This window comes from Lactuca saligna, chromosome 5 (assembly GCF_052625555.1).
Source record: "Lactuca saligna cultivar CGN05327 chromosome 5, ASM5262555v1, whole genome shotgun sequence".
Classification (NCBI taxonomy): domain Eukaryota; kingdom Viridiplantae; phylum Streptophyta; class Magnoliopsida; order Asterales; family Asteraceae; genus Lactuca; species Lactuca saligna.
Genome location: NC_136421.1, coordinates 310,661,370 through 310,676,623, shown reverse-complemented (window position 1 = coordinate 310,676,623; position 15,254 = coordinate 310,661,370). Strand labels below are relative to the sequence as shown.

The following is a 15,254-nucleotide window of genomic DNA, read 5'->3' as shown; positions in this document are numbered from 1 at the left end:
GGGTCCTGCTTTGTGTTGTAGGCCAAGATACCCAGGGCGGACCGGTTGTTCCGAAGGCCCAGCGAGCGGTCCGGATAGGCTGTAGGCCCCACGAGGGCGGACCAGACGTGCCGAGGCTCGGAGAGTGGACCAGGCCGACTGAAGGCCCAATGCGGGCGGACCAGTCATACTGTAAACTCAGAGAGTGGACCAGGTGGGTTGAAGGCCCGGTGCGGGCGGACCAACCACACTGCAGACTCGAGGGATATGACTGGACTCGGAGGGTGGACCAGGTGGACTAAAGGCCCGACACGGCGGACCAGTCACACAGTAGACCCGATATGCATGGCTGTTCTCTGATTCGATATGATATGGCATGTTATGTGGATGGTATATGTGGTTGGTATTTTGGGGGTATCTCACTAAGCTTTCGGGCTTACAGTTGTGGTTTAATGTTTTTCAGGTTCTTCACGAGATCGTGGCAAGGAAAGGCGTGATCGTACCGCTCCTTGTGTTTATGTTTTATGATATGGACCTGAGAATACTCTGATAACAAATGTATTGAAAACCTTTTTGTAATAACTTAATGAATTGGGATGTTTTGAAAAGTTTTAATTTTGTTGAAATTCTTGGTCATTACAGGTCGGATGCTTAGCGATTCCTAAATATAAGCTGCTTGTTGTGGTTTAGAGTTGCAAGCATAATTTATCGCCGGGAAACCCACCACCACCTCAAGGTGGTGGTTGTCATTGTCTTCTGCCGCCACCAACCACCATGAACGGTGGATGTGTGCGTGATTTAGTGTGTGTGCAGGCCTAATTCATGAGTTAATATTGTATGGATGTTCTTGGATAAGAAAAAGTGAAGAAAACCCAACAATACCACCTTCTTCCGCCATCTCGCCGCGGTTAGCCACCATCTCGGGTGGCTGTGGGATTTTGGGTGCATTTGGATCGATATTTGGAGTACCTTGCCGTCGCAATGGTTGAAGATCATATTCACCACCACCGTGAGGTGGTGGCTGCCGTTACGAGCCACCGCCGGCCACCACGGTGTGGTTGTGTGTGACATCCCCAAAATCTTGGCCAGAAAAGACCGATTTTCATTTATGCTTTTAAAATAATTTAAGAGTGATCATTTTGATTTGAAAGATTTGCGGAATTTGTTCCCAAAAACAAAACATGATAAAACAATGTTTACCAAAGCATTTCATAAAAGAAATGTATTTTCATTATATAATCAAAACTCGGGGTGTCATGTTCCGATACAGACCAATAAGCATAAACGATAACATTATAAGTCATTCAACAAATATATACATATACAGACTTGTAAACAAAACAAATTGATGGTTCATCCATCTTACGCCCTTGCGCCACTTCCTGTAATCCAAATAAAACTGAGTGGGTCAGGCTTGGGAGCCTGGTGAGCATATAGGGTTTTCAACCCACAATAAATAATTAAATTAATTATTATCAACCAACAATAACCCAATTACCCATTCCCGTTATTCTCACTTTATGTCCCTAAAATAACTAACACAAGGGACCTAGTCTAAGAATATTTCATCGGGGTGACAACACATGCTTCGGGGGTTCCTCAGCAATATAAGTCAAATAAGGCAACCATGAGGGGGTGGAATACAGCGAATGAACACCCAAGTTCATTAACACCTACAGGTTATGAGCCTGCTAGCGTTCCACGGGACTGTCTAGAAAAGTCTGTGGTCGTCATCTAAATTCTGCTAGATGACTGGATCAAAACAACATCGAGGCCTCTCATCTGTTTATTACACACCAACTATCTACCCATTTTCTACCGAACATATTAGTAGATAAAAAAACATACATTTTTATACATAGTTTCAAAACCTGTATAGCATGCTCGATCAATACATTTTCCATATAACAGATGAGGCACACACACATAACACGTATTTCATATAGAAATAATCAGATCTGTAAGATAGAAGAAAGTGAATATACATTCACACACATAACAACAAATATACACATAACACGTATTTCGTATAAAATACTTCATAATTATGCGTTAGAAGAAAGTAACAACACACTCACACATATAAACAACAATATACTTAATACACTCAAATCATACTTGTATTATTATCGTGTTTATGAAAGGTAGTATACACTCACTTGATCAGAAGATGATCAGACAGCACTACGACTTGCAAAACTAGTAATCCTCAGCAAATCTAGAAGATCTCTACAAAAATTGAACTTCTCGCGGGCAGAGCTTCGGCTCGAAAACCGCACTTCTGGGGATCTTCGGGATCTCGGGACTTGATTCGGGACTCGGGAATATTACCGGGGCTTCGAGGTGGCTCTGGGGGTTAAAATGCAGAGCTTCGGCACGAAATGGAGGAGAAATGAGCAAATAAGCTCGGACCCCTCGCATCTTATTTATAGGAGGCTGAGGCCTCGCAGTACGCGGGGCATACTGCCTCCGAAACGTCACTGCATGCGTCATCCGAAGTCCTCGAGTGCGAGTGTCGACATTCTTCGCAGTACGCGGGGCGTACTTCGGATGAGTCCGGTGACTCGTCTTCGGATAATATCGAATTTAATAATTAAATTTAATTATTAATTATTTAATAAACTTCGGAAATTCATATCTTCTTCATACAAACTTTGTTTTCAACGTTCTTTATATCCACGCGAAGGTGAGACTACGTTCTACAACTTTCGTTTAGACTCCGTCGGCTAACTTTTACTTTATTTTTATTATTTATTTTTAATAAGCCGGGACAGAAAATTTCGTTATAAATTCATAACTTCTTCGTTTGACGTCCGTTCTCGCCTAACTTTTTATCGCTTTGATACTAACAATGAGATCTTCGATTCTCGTTTAGATCACTAAGGCTAAATATCGCTCTAACATAAATTTCACTTTTTACGTCATTCAGCGGTGCCGGTTCTGTCGCGAAACTTCGACAGGTCATAACTTCTTTGTTATAACTCGGATTTCGGCATTCTTTATATCTTCGGAAACCTTGTTTCAAATACTACAACATTATCTAAAGATATCAAGTTTATTTTACACTTAAATTTTGACGCTTATTTTTATTCTTAATTAATCAAACCACATAATTAAGCAATTAAACACAAAACACATAATACTCAAATAATACACTTCTATTATTTCAAAACGGGTTACAAAGGTTAACATAGACTATTACATTGCTAAAAAAGGCAAGCCCAGAAACACAGACGTTACAATTCTCTCCACCTTATAATGATTCCGTCCCCGGAATCACACCTCAACAAACAAATGCGGATAGCGACCCATCATGTCACTCTCCGTCTCCCAGGTGAGTTTCGGCCCATTCGTGTGTTTCTATCGGACAAGCACTAACTCGACCATCTTCCATCGCAACTTCTTAGTCTTTCGGTCAACAATTGCCTCTGGTTCTTCAATCAACCTTTTGTTCTCATCGATTCTCAACTCCAAAAGTGGAAATTTGTCGGGAACTTCCCCCGTGAACTTCCGTAAATAACACACATGAAAAGTGTTATGAATTCCATTCAGTTCTTCTGGTAGTTCGAGCTTGTAAGCTTGTTTCCCAATCCTCTGAAGAACTTTAAACGGTCCAATAAACCTTGGACTTAATTTCCCCCTTTTTCCAAATCTTATAAGTCCCTTCCACGGCGAGACTTTAAGGAAACCTGAATCCCCAACTTCAAAAGTCATCGGTCTTCGCTTTTTGTCAGCATAGCTCTTTTGACTATCCTGAGCCGCTAACATTCTTTCCCTAATTATTTTCAACTTTTCAGCAGTTTGATGAACCAACTTCGGTCCCATAAACTGCTTTTCCCCAGCCTCAAGCCAACAAGACGGCGTACGACACTTTTGTCCGTACAAAGCTTGGTAAGGTGCCATCTTAATGCTCGAGTGAAAACTATTATTATAGGAAAATTCTACCAGTGGTAAATGTTCATCCCAATTACCTAGGAATTCCAAGGTACATGCTCTCAGCATATCTTTAAGTGTTTGTATCATTCTTTCACTTTCACCATCAGTCTGCGGATGGTAAGCTGTACTTAAATATAACTTGGTACCCATTTCCTCTTGTAGACTTTTCCAAAACCTTGAGGTGAAACGACTATCACGATCCGACACAATTTTTAGCGGAACACCGTGAAGTCTTACAATTTCTTTCACATAAGAATTCGCAAGCTTTTCCATAGACCATTTCTCCCTGGCTGCTATGAAATGCCCACTCTTAGTGAATCGATCGACGACCACCCATATCATGTCGTGACCATTCTTTATTCTGGGAAGTTTAGTGACAACATACATAGCAATGTCTTCCCACTTACCCATAGGCACAGACAATGGTTCTAAACTCCCGTACGGTTTCTAATGTTGTGTCTTGACTCTTGCACACGTCACACACTCAGCCACATACTTTGCAACGTCAAGCTTCATCGTCGGCCACCAGTAGTAGGGTTTCAGGTCCCTATACGTTTTTGTGCTACCGGGATGAATCGAGTACATGGTTTTGTGAGCTTCTTCCATCAGAAGATCTCTGATTACTCCTGTCTTAGGTATCCAAATCCGATCCTGGAACACCTTCAGTTTGTGATTGTTTACACCGAACGCCAACGTTTTGCCTAAACGTTCCTCCTTTCGGTCATTCTTCTCACAAGCTTCCTCTTGAGCTTTCTTTATACTTTCCACAATGTTCAAGACAACTTCAATTCCCAACGCTCTTGGCCTTTTCCTTTTAAGATTGACTTTTCGACTGAGAGCATCAGCAACAACATTAGCTTTACCGGGATGGTAAAGTATCTCACAGTCATAGTCCTTGAGTAATTCTAGCCAGCGTCGTTGCCTCATATTCAATTCCTTATGATTAAAGAGATATTGGAGACTCTTATGATCAGTGAAAAGTTTGCACTTCGTGCCATAGAGGTAATGCCTCAATATTTTTAGAGCGAAAACTACCACTGCCGACTCTAAATCATGAGTCGGGTAATTTTTTTCATGCTCCTTTAGTTGTCGAGATGCATATGCTATCACCTTTTCTCTTTGGGTCAAAACACAACCTAATGCAACACCAGACGCATCGCTATAAACAGCGAAGTCTTCAACTCCATCGGGTAGAGAAAGTATCGGTGCCTCGCATAGTTTCTTCTTTAGCTTCTCGAATGCTTCTTTATGCTTCTCACTCCAAGCATAAGTAGCCCCTTTGTGGGTCAAAGCTGTCAACGAAGTAGCGATCGAAGAAAAACCTTGGATACACCTTCGGTAATATCCGGCTAATCCCAAAAAGCTTCGGATCTCCGTGGGACTTTTCGGTTGTTCCCACTTCATTACAGCTTCAATCTTCGCTGGATCAACCATTATCCCTTCTTGGTTGACCATGTGACCCAAGAATTGGACTTCACGAAACCAAAAATCACATTTGGAGAACTTAGCATACAACTTCTTCTTCTTCAAGACTTCTAACACTTCTCGCAAGTGTCTGACATGCTCCTCCTGGATTTTCGAGTAATCAGAATGTCATCTATGAACACTATCACAGATTTATCAAGGAACAGATTACAAACTCTGTTCATTAAATCTATGAATGCTGCCGGAGCATTGGTTAGTCCAAACGACATAAACAAGAACTCGTAGTGTCCATATCTAGTTCTGAATGCAGTCTTCTCGATATCTTGCTCTCTTACTTTTAGCTGATGATATCCTGACCTAAGATCGATCTTCGAGAAATAGCTCGAACCTTGCAATTGATCAAACAGGTCATCAATCCTTGGCAACGGGTATCTATTCTTTATTGTTGCTTTGTTCAGCTCTCTGTAATCGATGCGCATCCTCATACTTCCATCTTTCTTCTTCACAAATAACACCGGAGCTCCCCAGGGTGATGAACTAGGTCTAATGAAACCTTTATCCAATAACTCCTGAAGTTGCATCATCAGCTCCTTCATCTCCGTTGGTGCTAATCGATAAGGTGCTTTTGCAATTGGCGTTGTTCCTGGTAACAGGTCTATCCTGAACTCTACTTGTCTATCAGGTGGTAATCCAGGAAGATCTTCGGGAAATACTTCCGGATAATCACACACCACTGGAATACTCTGCATTACCTTCTTTTCCTTCTTAGCATCAATCACGAATGCTAAATATGGCGTACATCCCTTGGTCAAACACTTTATGGCTTTCATTAGGGAAATGATTCCAGAATTCACTCGGTGTTTGTCCCCATACACCATAAACTAATCTTTTCCAGGCGGGTTTACTTTAACTATTTTCTTCTTGCACAATATCTCGGCATCATTAGCACTAAGACAATCCATTCCCAACACGATGACGAAACCATTAAGTTCGATAGGTAATAATTCTTTGTGAAACTTATTCCCATTAAGGTCGATTAAGATGTTTTTCATACGATGGCTAACAAGTACAAACTTGCCACTAGCAATTTCGACTAATAAAGCATTATCTAGTCTATCAACAGGCAAAGCTAGTTTTCTACTAAATTCATGCGATATAAAGGAGTAGTTGGCTCCAGAATCAAATAAAATTTGGGCAGGCAATGTGTTTACGAGAAAGGTACCTGAAGCGACATCAGCTTCATCTTTAGCAACTTCCAGTGTCATCTGGAATGCTCTCGCCTTTGGCTTTGGTGGAATGTTGGGCTTAGCTGCCTCCCTTTTCTTCGGACAGTCTTTCAAAATGTGCCCCTCTTCATTACAACCAACACACATCCTTTTGTTGTTCGGACATTCATTGGCAAAATGTCCAACCTTCCCACACTTGTAGCAGGTCACATCCTCGCTACATTTCCCAAAGTGCTTTTTCTTACTTATCACACCACTTCGCTTCGCCTCCTTTTCCTCCACCAAACTTTTTCGAATCAGATTTTGAAAATTTGCTTTTCTTACCGGAACCAGATGTTCCCTCAAACCTTCTCTTCTCACCAACCTCAACCTTGTTGGTGGTTCTCCCCTTTATCATGTTCTCAACAGACTTGGCAGCCCAGATAGCTGCCTCTAGAGTATGTGCCTGACGTACTGGCACCTCGTACTCCCATGGGAGTCCCTTCGCATACCGGTCCACCTTTGTCAGCTCGTCTGGAACGATACGCAAGGCAAACTCCATCTTATCGGTGAAGTTATTGGTGTATTCATCAACTGACATGTTGCCTTTCGTTAATGTCGGAAACTTGTTCTCTAGTTCCAACAGATTTTGAGCCGAGCAGAACTTGCGCTTGAACTGCACCAAGAATTATGCCCATGTCAATTGTAGTGGTTCATTTGGGCTTAAGGTCTTCCCTAGAGTGTTCCACCAACGAACGGCTCCACCTCGGAATTGACGCACTGCATAGATAGTCTGCAACTTGCCTCTGCAACCACAAGTCATGAAGGCCAACTCCATTTCAGAGATCCAATCCATCACTCCTATCGGGTCCTCCTTTCCATTGAAAGTCGATGGTTTGCAAATTAGAAATTCCTTGTACTTGCATCCCATTCCATCATTCCTTCCATCATGGTTGTCTCGCCTAACTATCGGTGGGTTGGCTTGACCAACAGACCCACTGAAGTTTCCACCTTCCGAGGGCCCTTCATTTAATTCGGGCTCTTCCGCACGAATTGACAGTTCCTCACGATTCTGTTGAAGCAACCGTCTAGTTTCATCCATATGACGATCCAACATTGTTTGAATCATCATTTGCACACCAGCCATGGTTATTGGCTCGGGTGCTGCTGCTACGACACGTCTTTGTTCAATCACTGGTGGTTGATTCCTGTTTTCATCAGCATTTCCAACTCCACTTCTTGTTCTCACCATTTTTGATCTACACACCGAATAAGGTGAAATTAGATCCTCATTCATGATAGATATTCAAATCATCCTTATCACTCCGAAATGTTTACATGCTAGTTCTAATATCGTAGACGTACGCTTAGAATCCTACACACATAAAGTTTCTAGATTCGATCGGCAACAGACCATAGATCCGAACAAATAATATCATATATGGCAACATATAACATTTAGCACATAAAGCATTTTAGGTAACTTTCCTAAAATAAACTAGTGCTCGTGTCTAAAATGTAACAGACACACATGTCAAAATTTCACTTAGCATTCTAAGTTTAAGTCTAAAAATCCTACAAATTCCTAGTTCGCTTAAACTAATGCTCTGATACCAACTGTGACATCCCCAAAATCTCGGCCAGAAAAGACCGATTTTCATTTATGCTTTTAAAATAATTTCAGAGTAAATACTTCTGATTTGAAAGAGTTGTGGAATTTGTTCCCCAAAACAAAACATGATAAAACAATGTTTACCAAAGAATTTCATAAAAGAAATGTATTTTCATTATATAATCAAAACTCGGGGTGTCATGTTCCAATACATACCAGTAACCATAAACGATAACATTACAAGTCATTCAACAAATATATACATATACAGACTTGTAAACAAAACAATTTGATGGTTCATCCATCTTACGCCCTTGCGCCACTTCCTGTAATACAAATAAAACTGAGTGGTTCAGGCTTGGGAGCCTGGTGAGCATATAGGGTTTTCAACCCACAATAAATAATTAAATTAATTATTATCAACCAATAATAACCCAATTACCCATTCCCGTTATTCTCACTTTATGTCCCTAAAATAACTAATACAAGGGACCTAGTCTAAGAATATTTCATCGGGGTGACAACACATGCTTCGGGGGTTCCTCAGCAACATAAGTCAAATAAGGCAACCATGAGGGGGATGGAATACAACGAATGAACACCCAAGTTCATTAACACCTACAGGTTATGAGCCTGCTAGCGTTCCACGGGACTGTCTAGAAAAGTCTGTGGTCGTCATCTAAATTCTGCTAGATGACTGGATCAAAACAACATCGAGGTTTCTCATGTGTTTATTACACACCAACTATCTACCCATGTTTTACCGAACATATTAGTAGATAAAAAAACACACATTTTTATACATAGTTTCAAAACCTGTATAGCATGCTCGATCAATACATTTTCCATATAACAGATGAGGCACACACACATAACACGTATTTCATATAGAAATAATCAGATCTGTAAGATAGAAGAAAGTGAATATACATTCACACACATAACAACAAATATGCACATAACACATATTTCGTATAAAATACTTCATAATTATGCGTTAGAAGAAAGTAACAACACATTCACACATATAAACAACAATATACTTAATACACTCAAATCATACTTGTATTATTATCGTGTTTATGAAAGGTAGTATACACTCACTTAATCAGAAGATGATCGGACAGCACTACGACTTGCAAAACTAGTAATCCTCAGCAAATCTAGAAGATCTCTACAAAAATTGAACTTCTCGCGGGCAGAGCTTCGGCTCGGAAACCGTACTTCTCGGGATCTTCGGGATCTCGGGACTTGCTTCGGGACTCGGGAATATTACCGGGGCTTCGAGGTGGCTTCGGGGGTTAAAATGCATAGCTTCGACACGAAATGGAGGAGAAATGAGCAAATAAGCCCGGACCCCTCGCATCTTATTTATAGGAGGCTGAGGCCTCACAGTACGCGGGGCATACTGCCTCTGAAACGTCACTGCATGCGTCATCCGAATTCCTCGAGTGCGAGTGTCGACATTCTTCGCTGTACGCGGGGCGTACTTCGGATGAGTCCGGTGACTTGTCTTCGGATAATACCGAATTTAATAATTAAATTTAATTATTAATTATTTAATAAACTTCTAAAATTCATATCTTCTTCATACAAACTCCGTTTTCGACGTTCTTTATATCCACGTGAATGTGAGACTACGCTCTACAACTTTCATTTAGACTCCGTCGGCTAATTTTGATTTTATTTTTATTATTTATTTTTAATAGGCCGGGATAGAAAATTTCGTTATAAATTCATAACTTCTTCGTTTGACGTCCGTTCTCACCTAACTTTTTATCGCTTTGATACTAACAACGAGATCTTCGATTCTCGTTTAGATCACTAAGGCTAAATATCGCTCTAACATAAATTTTACTTTTTACGTCATTCAGCGGTGCTGGTTTTGTCGCGAAACTTCGACATGTCATAACTTCTTCGTTATAACTCGGATTTCGGCATTGTTTATATCTTCGGAAACCTTGTTTCAACTACTACAACATTATCTAAAGATATCAAGTTTATTTTACACTTAAATTTTGACGCTTATTTTTATTCTTAATTAATCAAACCACATAATTAAGCAATTAAGTACATAACACATAATACTCAAATAATACACTTCTATTATTTCAAAATGGGTTACAAAGGTTAACCTGGACTATTGCATTGCGAAAAATGGAAAGCCCTGAAACACAGGCGTTACATTGTGTGTGTGTGTGTGTCCGTATGTGAGATAGTTAGTGTGTATGTGTGTTATTCTTGGATTAAGAAATTGTAATTGTAATTAGCTTTGATTAATAATAAAAAATAATAATAACCACCACCGTAAGGTGGTGGCCACTGCCGTGAACCGCCATCGACCACCACTACCCGAGGTGGTAGTGGGTGGTGCCCCGCTAGCAAACCCTAATAGGCTTAGAGATTGGTTTTAGGCCTATTGGGCGATGTTTGGGTGGAAAACCCTAACTATGAGAATTGGGCCTTAGACTTATTGGGCCCACTTGTGGGCCATTGGGATTAGATTGTGAGTTAAGCCCAAATTATTCCATGCCATTTATCTAGTAGAGTAAAGGAATTAATGGATCAAGTCCTTAATGTGCTAATTGAGAAAATCCTAATATTTGAGAATTTATCAAGACACACACGAGAATTATTTAATTAGTGAAATATTAAATAGTAATTGGCAGAAATTAATCTACGCAATAATGGACTTAATGGATTAAGTTCTTAGTAGATTAAGTCCTTAGTGGGTTAAGCCCTTAATGCGTTAAGTGAGAAACACTTAACCCTAATTATCATTTTATGTGAAACCCTAATTTCACTTAGGCTTGGTGTTGGGCCATCTAAGAATAATCAAATGGACTAGAGTAATTAGTTGGGCTTTAGGGTAAGGCCCATATGAAGGATTGGGCCTAATTTGGAAAATTAGGCCATAGTTGGGCCTAGATGGTTGTATGATATTGGGCCCTTAGAATGAGACATGTTGGACTGGATTGGACAATTGGGCTGAAGGGAAGTCCATGTAGAGGTTTTGCACCCAATTTAGAAAATTGGGCCATATGTTGGGCTTTGATCCCTAGTTGACTTTGGGCTTATGGATTGGGCCTTGGGCTTGGGTAAGCCAAGCTAGGGGTAATGTAGTAATTACCTAAAGTATGTATTTATAGTTATGTGTTGGAACCCAATTATTAGTTGGGTGTTGACAGTTCGGGAATCTATCGTCCAGCAGCTAAGGTTGAGTCTGCAGGACTTCAGCAATATGAGATTTTGTCTATGGGACGTCAGCAGTGTGAGGTGAGTTTTCCTTCTCGTAGGAACGGGTCACGGCCACAATGTCGGCCCATTTAGTTAGCAGTAGTTCTGGACTTTGGTCTGATGCAGTAGTTCAGTGTGCTTGATGTCTTTGTGATTCAAGTATATCCTTGTGTTATGTGTTCCGGACTTCGGTCCAACACAGTATGCAGTATATGTGCTTATGCTAGTTGATATGTTTATACTATGCTATTTTATGCTCAGTCAGTTTCTGGACTTCGGTCCGATGCAGGGGACAAGGTCCCAGTCAGTTCCAGATTTCGGTCCGATGCAGTTAGTTTCAGACTTCGGTTCGATGCAGGGGACAAGGTCCCAGTTAGTTCCGGACTTCGGTCCGATGCAGTTAGTTCCGAACTTCGGTCCGATGCAGAGGGCAAGGCCCTGGTTAGTTTCTGGACTTTGGTCTGATGCAGGTTCTGGACTTCGGTCCAATGCAGTTTTCGGATTTCGGTCCGATGCAGTGGGCAAGGCCCAGTATGTGCTTTATATGTTATTGTATGGTATGTGGTAGTTTGGGGAGACTCACTAAGCTTCGTGCTTATAGTTTTCAGTTTTTGTTTCCGGTACTCAGTTTTCAAAAGATGAGCTCGGGAAGATTGCAGTGCACACACTATTTGTTCAACCTAGGATGTTTATACTATGATATACTTGTCAGTTGTTATAATATTTTGAGATACATTGCTTATGATTTTTATAAGAGGTTTATCGACTATGGTTTTTATTATTTAATTAAACGAAATTTTCAGACTGTGTTTTTGTAATGCTACAAGTTGGTATCAGAGTCTTGGTTTGAGGGATTCGGGCACACTTTCGGGTGTGTCTGAACTCAAACTAAGGAATTGGTATAGAAATTTTCAAAAGGAAAATCAGTTTTTGTAAAAAGGGAGTTTTGAGAAAAGAAAAGAGTTTTAGAAAAAGCGGAAAAAAAATTAGAACGAAAAGAGCTTTGAAAAGAGAAAAGGGTGTTGTGCATGCAATCAGCCAAGCTCAAGTAAATACTCCCAAATTACCCATGCAAGTTTATGTTATGATTGTCAGTTTCAGTTTCAGTAGAACAGCATGCTAGAATAGGACTAAGAATCTAGGAGGATGCCTTATTTATCTGCTATATGTGTTTCAGCTTTATGAGAATTGCATGCTAGTATTGAGTAGACAGTAGTAGGATAGCATGTTTAGGTTATGTCTGATAGTATGAGTTTAGCATTGTATGCTAGTACAATTTATCGTTATGAGAATAGATTTTCTTGAGTAGTTTCCTGTATCCGAATGTTGCTTGCTTTGTGCTTTGTAGGACTCTGAGTGATGGGAGTAAGCCGTTAGGTGAATATGTCACGTCACATGTGATCAGGGTTGAATAATCTAAGAGTGTTGGATTTGGCCTTATTGCGCAGCTCTTGTTTGAGTCTAACCGTTGTAGGGACGAGACCATTTGTTCAGCCTGGGATGTTTTCAGTTTTGGTTTCAGGTACTCAATTTTCAAAAGAGGAGCTCTGGAAGATTACAGTGCACACACCATTTGTTCAGCCTGGGATGTTTATACTCTGATATACTTGACAGTTGTTATAATATTTTGAGATACATTGCTTATGATTTTTATATGAGGTTTATCGGCTATGGTTTTTATTATTTAATTAAACGAAATTTTCAGACTGTGTTTTTGGTATGTTACATAATTGCTCTTCAACACATCAATATCTATCTTAGTCCGGTCAAATGCTTGTATCTCCACCTGGTTACCCTACATTTAATAAGAAAATAATGTAACATCCACCTTTCAATCTACCACCTGAATCAGAAAGATTATTGGAACCTAAAACTTGATTACCCTGCAATTAATAACAAAAGAATGTCAAAACAAAGAAAAAGACGTACCCAAAACCAGAATGGTGTATGATAAATGATTATTAAAGTAAAAAACAGAAATACCAAACCTGATGTGCATCCTCTTGTGATGTTTGAACTCAATGGATTCGAAGCTCCAATCAATGGCAAAATTTTAGTTTTGGCTTCCACCATTGATTGGAGCTTCGAATCAAAATAGAAAAAATGAAAAAATGAAAAATGAAATTTCAGTTTTAGGTGCGGATTAAAGTTTAAAGAAGATATGGCTTCCAAAAATATCGAACCGAGATTTATCATAACAATTCTTCATTGAGGCATCATGGATGAAATTTCAGTTTTGGGTGTGGATTAAAGTTGAACAACAATATAAAATGAATATGGAATTAAATTGATGCTAGCTCCAGAATCGGCTAAATTGAATGTCTTCATGGCATTTCCAAATTCACAAGGTAACGTCAGACGCCCTGGATCTCCATCTTTGTTGGTACTACTTCCATGATAACCGCTGAACATTTTTCATTAAGAACAACATTGGAAGTCTTTTCTAGATATTGACGAGTGTCGAGAAGATCGTGAAGGAATTTCGCATATTCGGGCATTTTAGCTATTGCTTCAATGAACGGGATATTAATTGGAATAACCTTACTTGGTTGATGAACCTCTTATGCTCTTGTTCAATGGATGTGACCTTGCTTGAGAAGGATAAGGTAACGTAGGTTGATACGGTTTAACAAAAGAATTGTTTTTTGAATTATTTTGATCCCATGACGTAAGAGGTAGCTGCTCACATCGTGCATCCTGGGCACCATATTGTCTTTCTTCTTCGATCTTTGCTTCTTTTGGTTGTGAATCGAGCTACATCGATTTTTTATTTAAGATTACTAGAGGCTCGTAGATGGTTTCTTCTTCAGTGGTCATGAACATGATGTGAGGTTGTGGTTTTGGATTGCGATTTTTGGATGGTAACCGTTCGTTAAAGAGTTAAGTCAATTGCCCGAGTTGAGTCTCAATGTTTTTATTGGAAGCTTGTTGTTTTCTAATGGTAACATCAGTAGCATCATGTCTTTTTTCATAAGTTTCCATGAATCTATTAAGCATTGAATCAAAATCTGGTTTCTTATCAGGTGATGGTTGTTCTTTTCGGTAGAAGCCTCGTCCGGTTTACCGATACTTTTCTTCTTTTTGCTTCTTTTATTTTTCATATAGCAACCATTCTCTCTTGGGCTTCCTCCAATCTTCATCAAACCGGTCACCACTAGAGTAGCATACTTGAGCTTTTTAGATCCCGTTCTCATCTAAATCGCAATCTTTCGTTAAGTGTGGTCCATTGCAATTGTCACACGCCACTTGTATGGCATGAATAGATTGACCCATCTTTGTCATCCTCCGGTCCATATTCTCGAGTTTCACTATCGCATCTGCTAAATCCTCTAAATCTCCATTTCCTTTTCTTCTTGTAACGTCATCTTAAGGGTTGTGGTATTCTAAAGAGTGCTTCGCGAATTCTTCTATTAATTCTTTGACAGTAACATGATTTTTATTCGTCATTGGTCCTTGAGAATCAAGTACTTGCCTTGTGGTCACTTTCACCCCATCATAAAATATGGAAACTTCTTGTTGAACACTGAGACTGTGTTGAGGGCAATTTATGAGCAATCCATTGTATCTTTCCCAAGCTTCATATAAGGGATCATCATCATTTTTTTTTGGAAATTAGCAATCTTCATTTTGAATTTGGCTATCTTTGAAGGATGACTAAAATTATCTATGAATGCTTCGTGAAGGTTGGGCCAAGTTCGAATAGTTCGAAGATTTGATGAATCAAGTGTGCAAGCTGATGCTCGAGTTATTGTGTTCGTTGATGATATCTTGGTTTATTCCAAGACTACAGAGTAGCACGAGGAACACCTTCGAGAACTTCTTGGGGTCCTGAGGTGAGAACGACAATATGCCAAGTTCTC

The 15,254-nt window shown here is 39.9% G+C and overlaps 1 non-coding gene across 1 annotated transcript; it reads left to right on the top strand.

Moving 5' to 3' along the window:
- Positions 1-14,920: 14,920 nt before the first annotated feature.
- On the top strand, positions 14,921-15,029 carry LOC144999120 (small nucleolar RNA R71). The gene has a single exon (XR_013660641.1). It is a non-coding gene; the product is annotated as a small nucleolar RNA R71 (small nucleolar RNA).
- Positions 15,030-15,254: the final 225 nt, after the last annotated feature.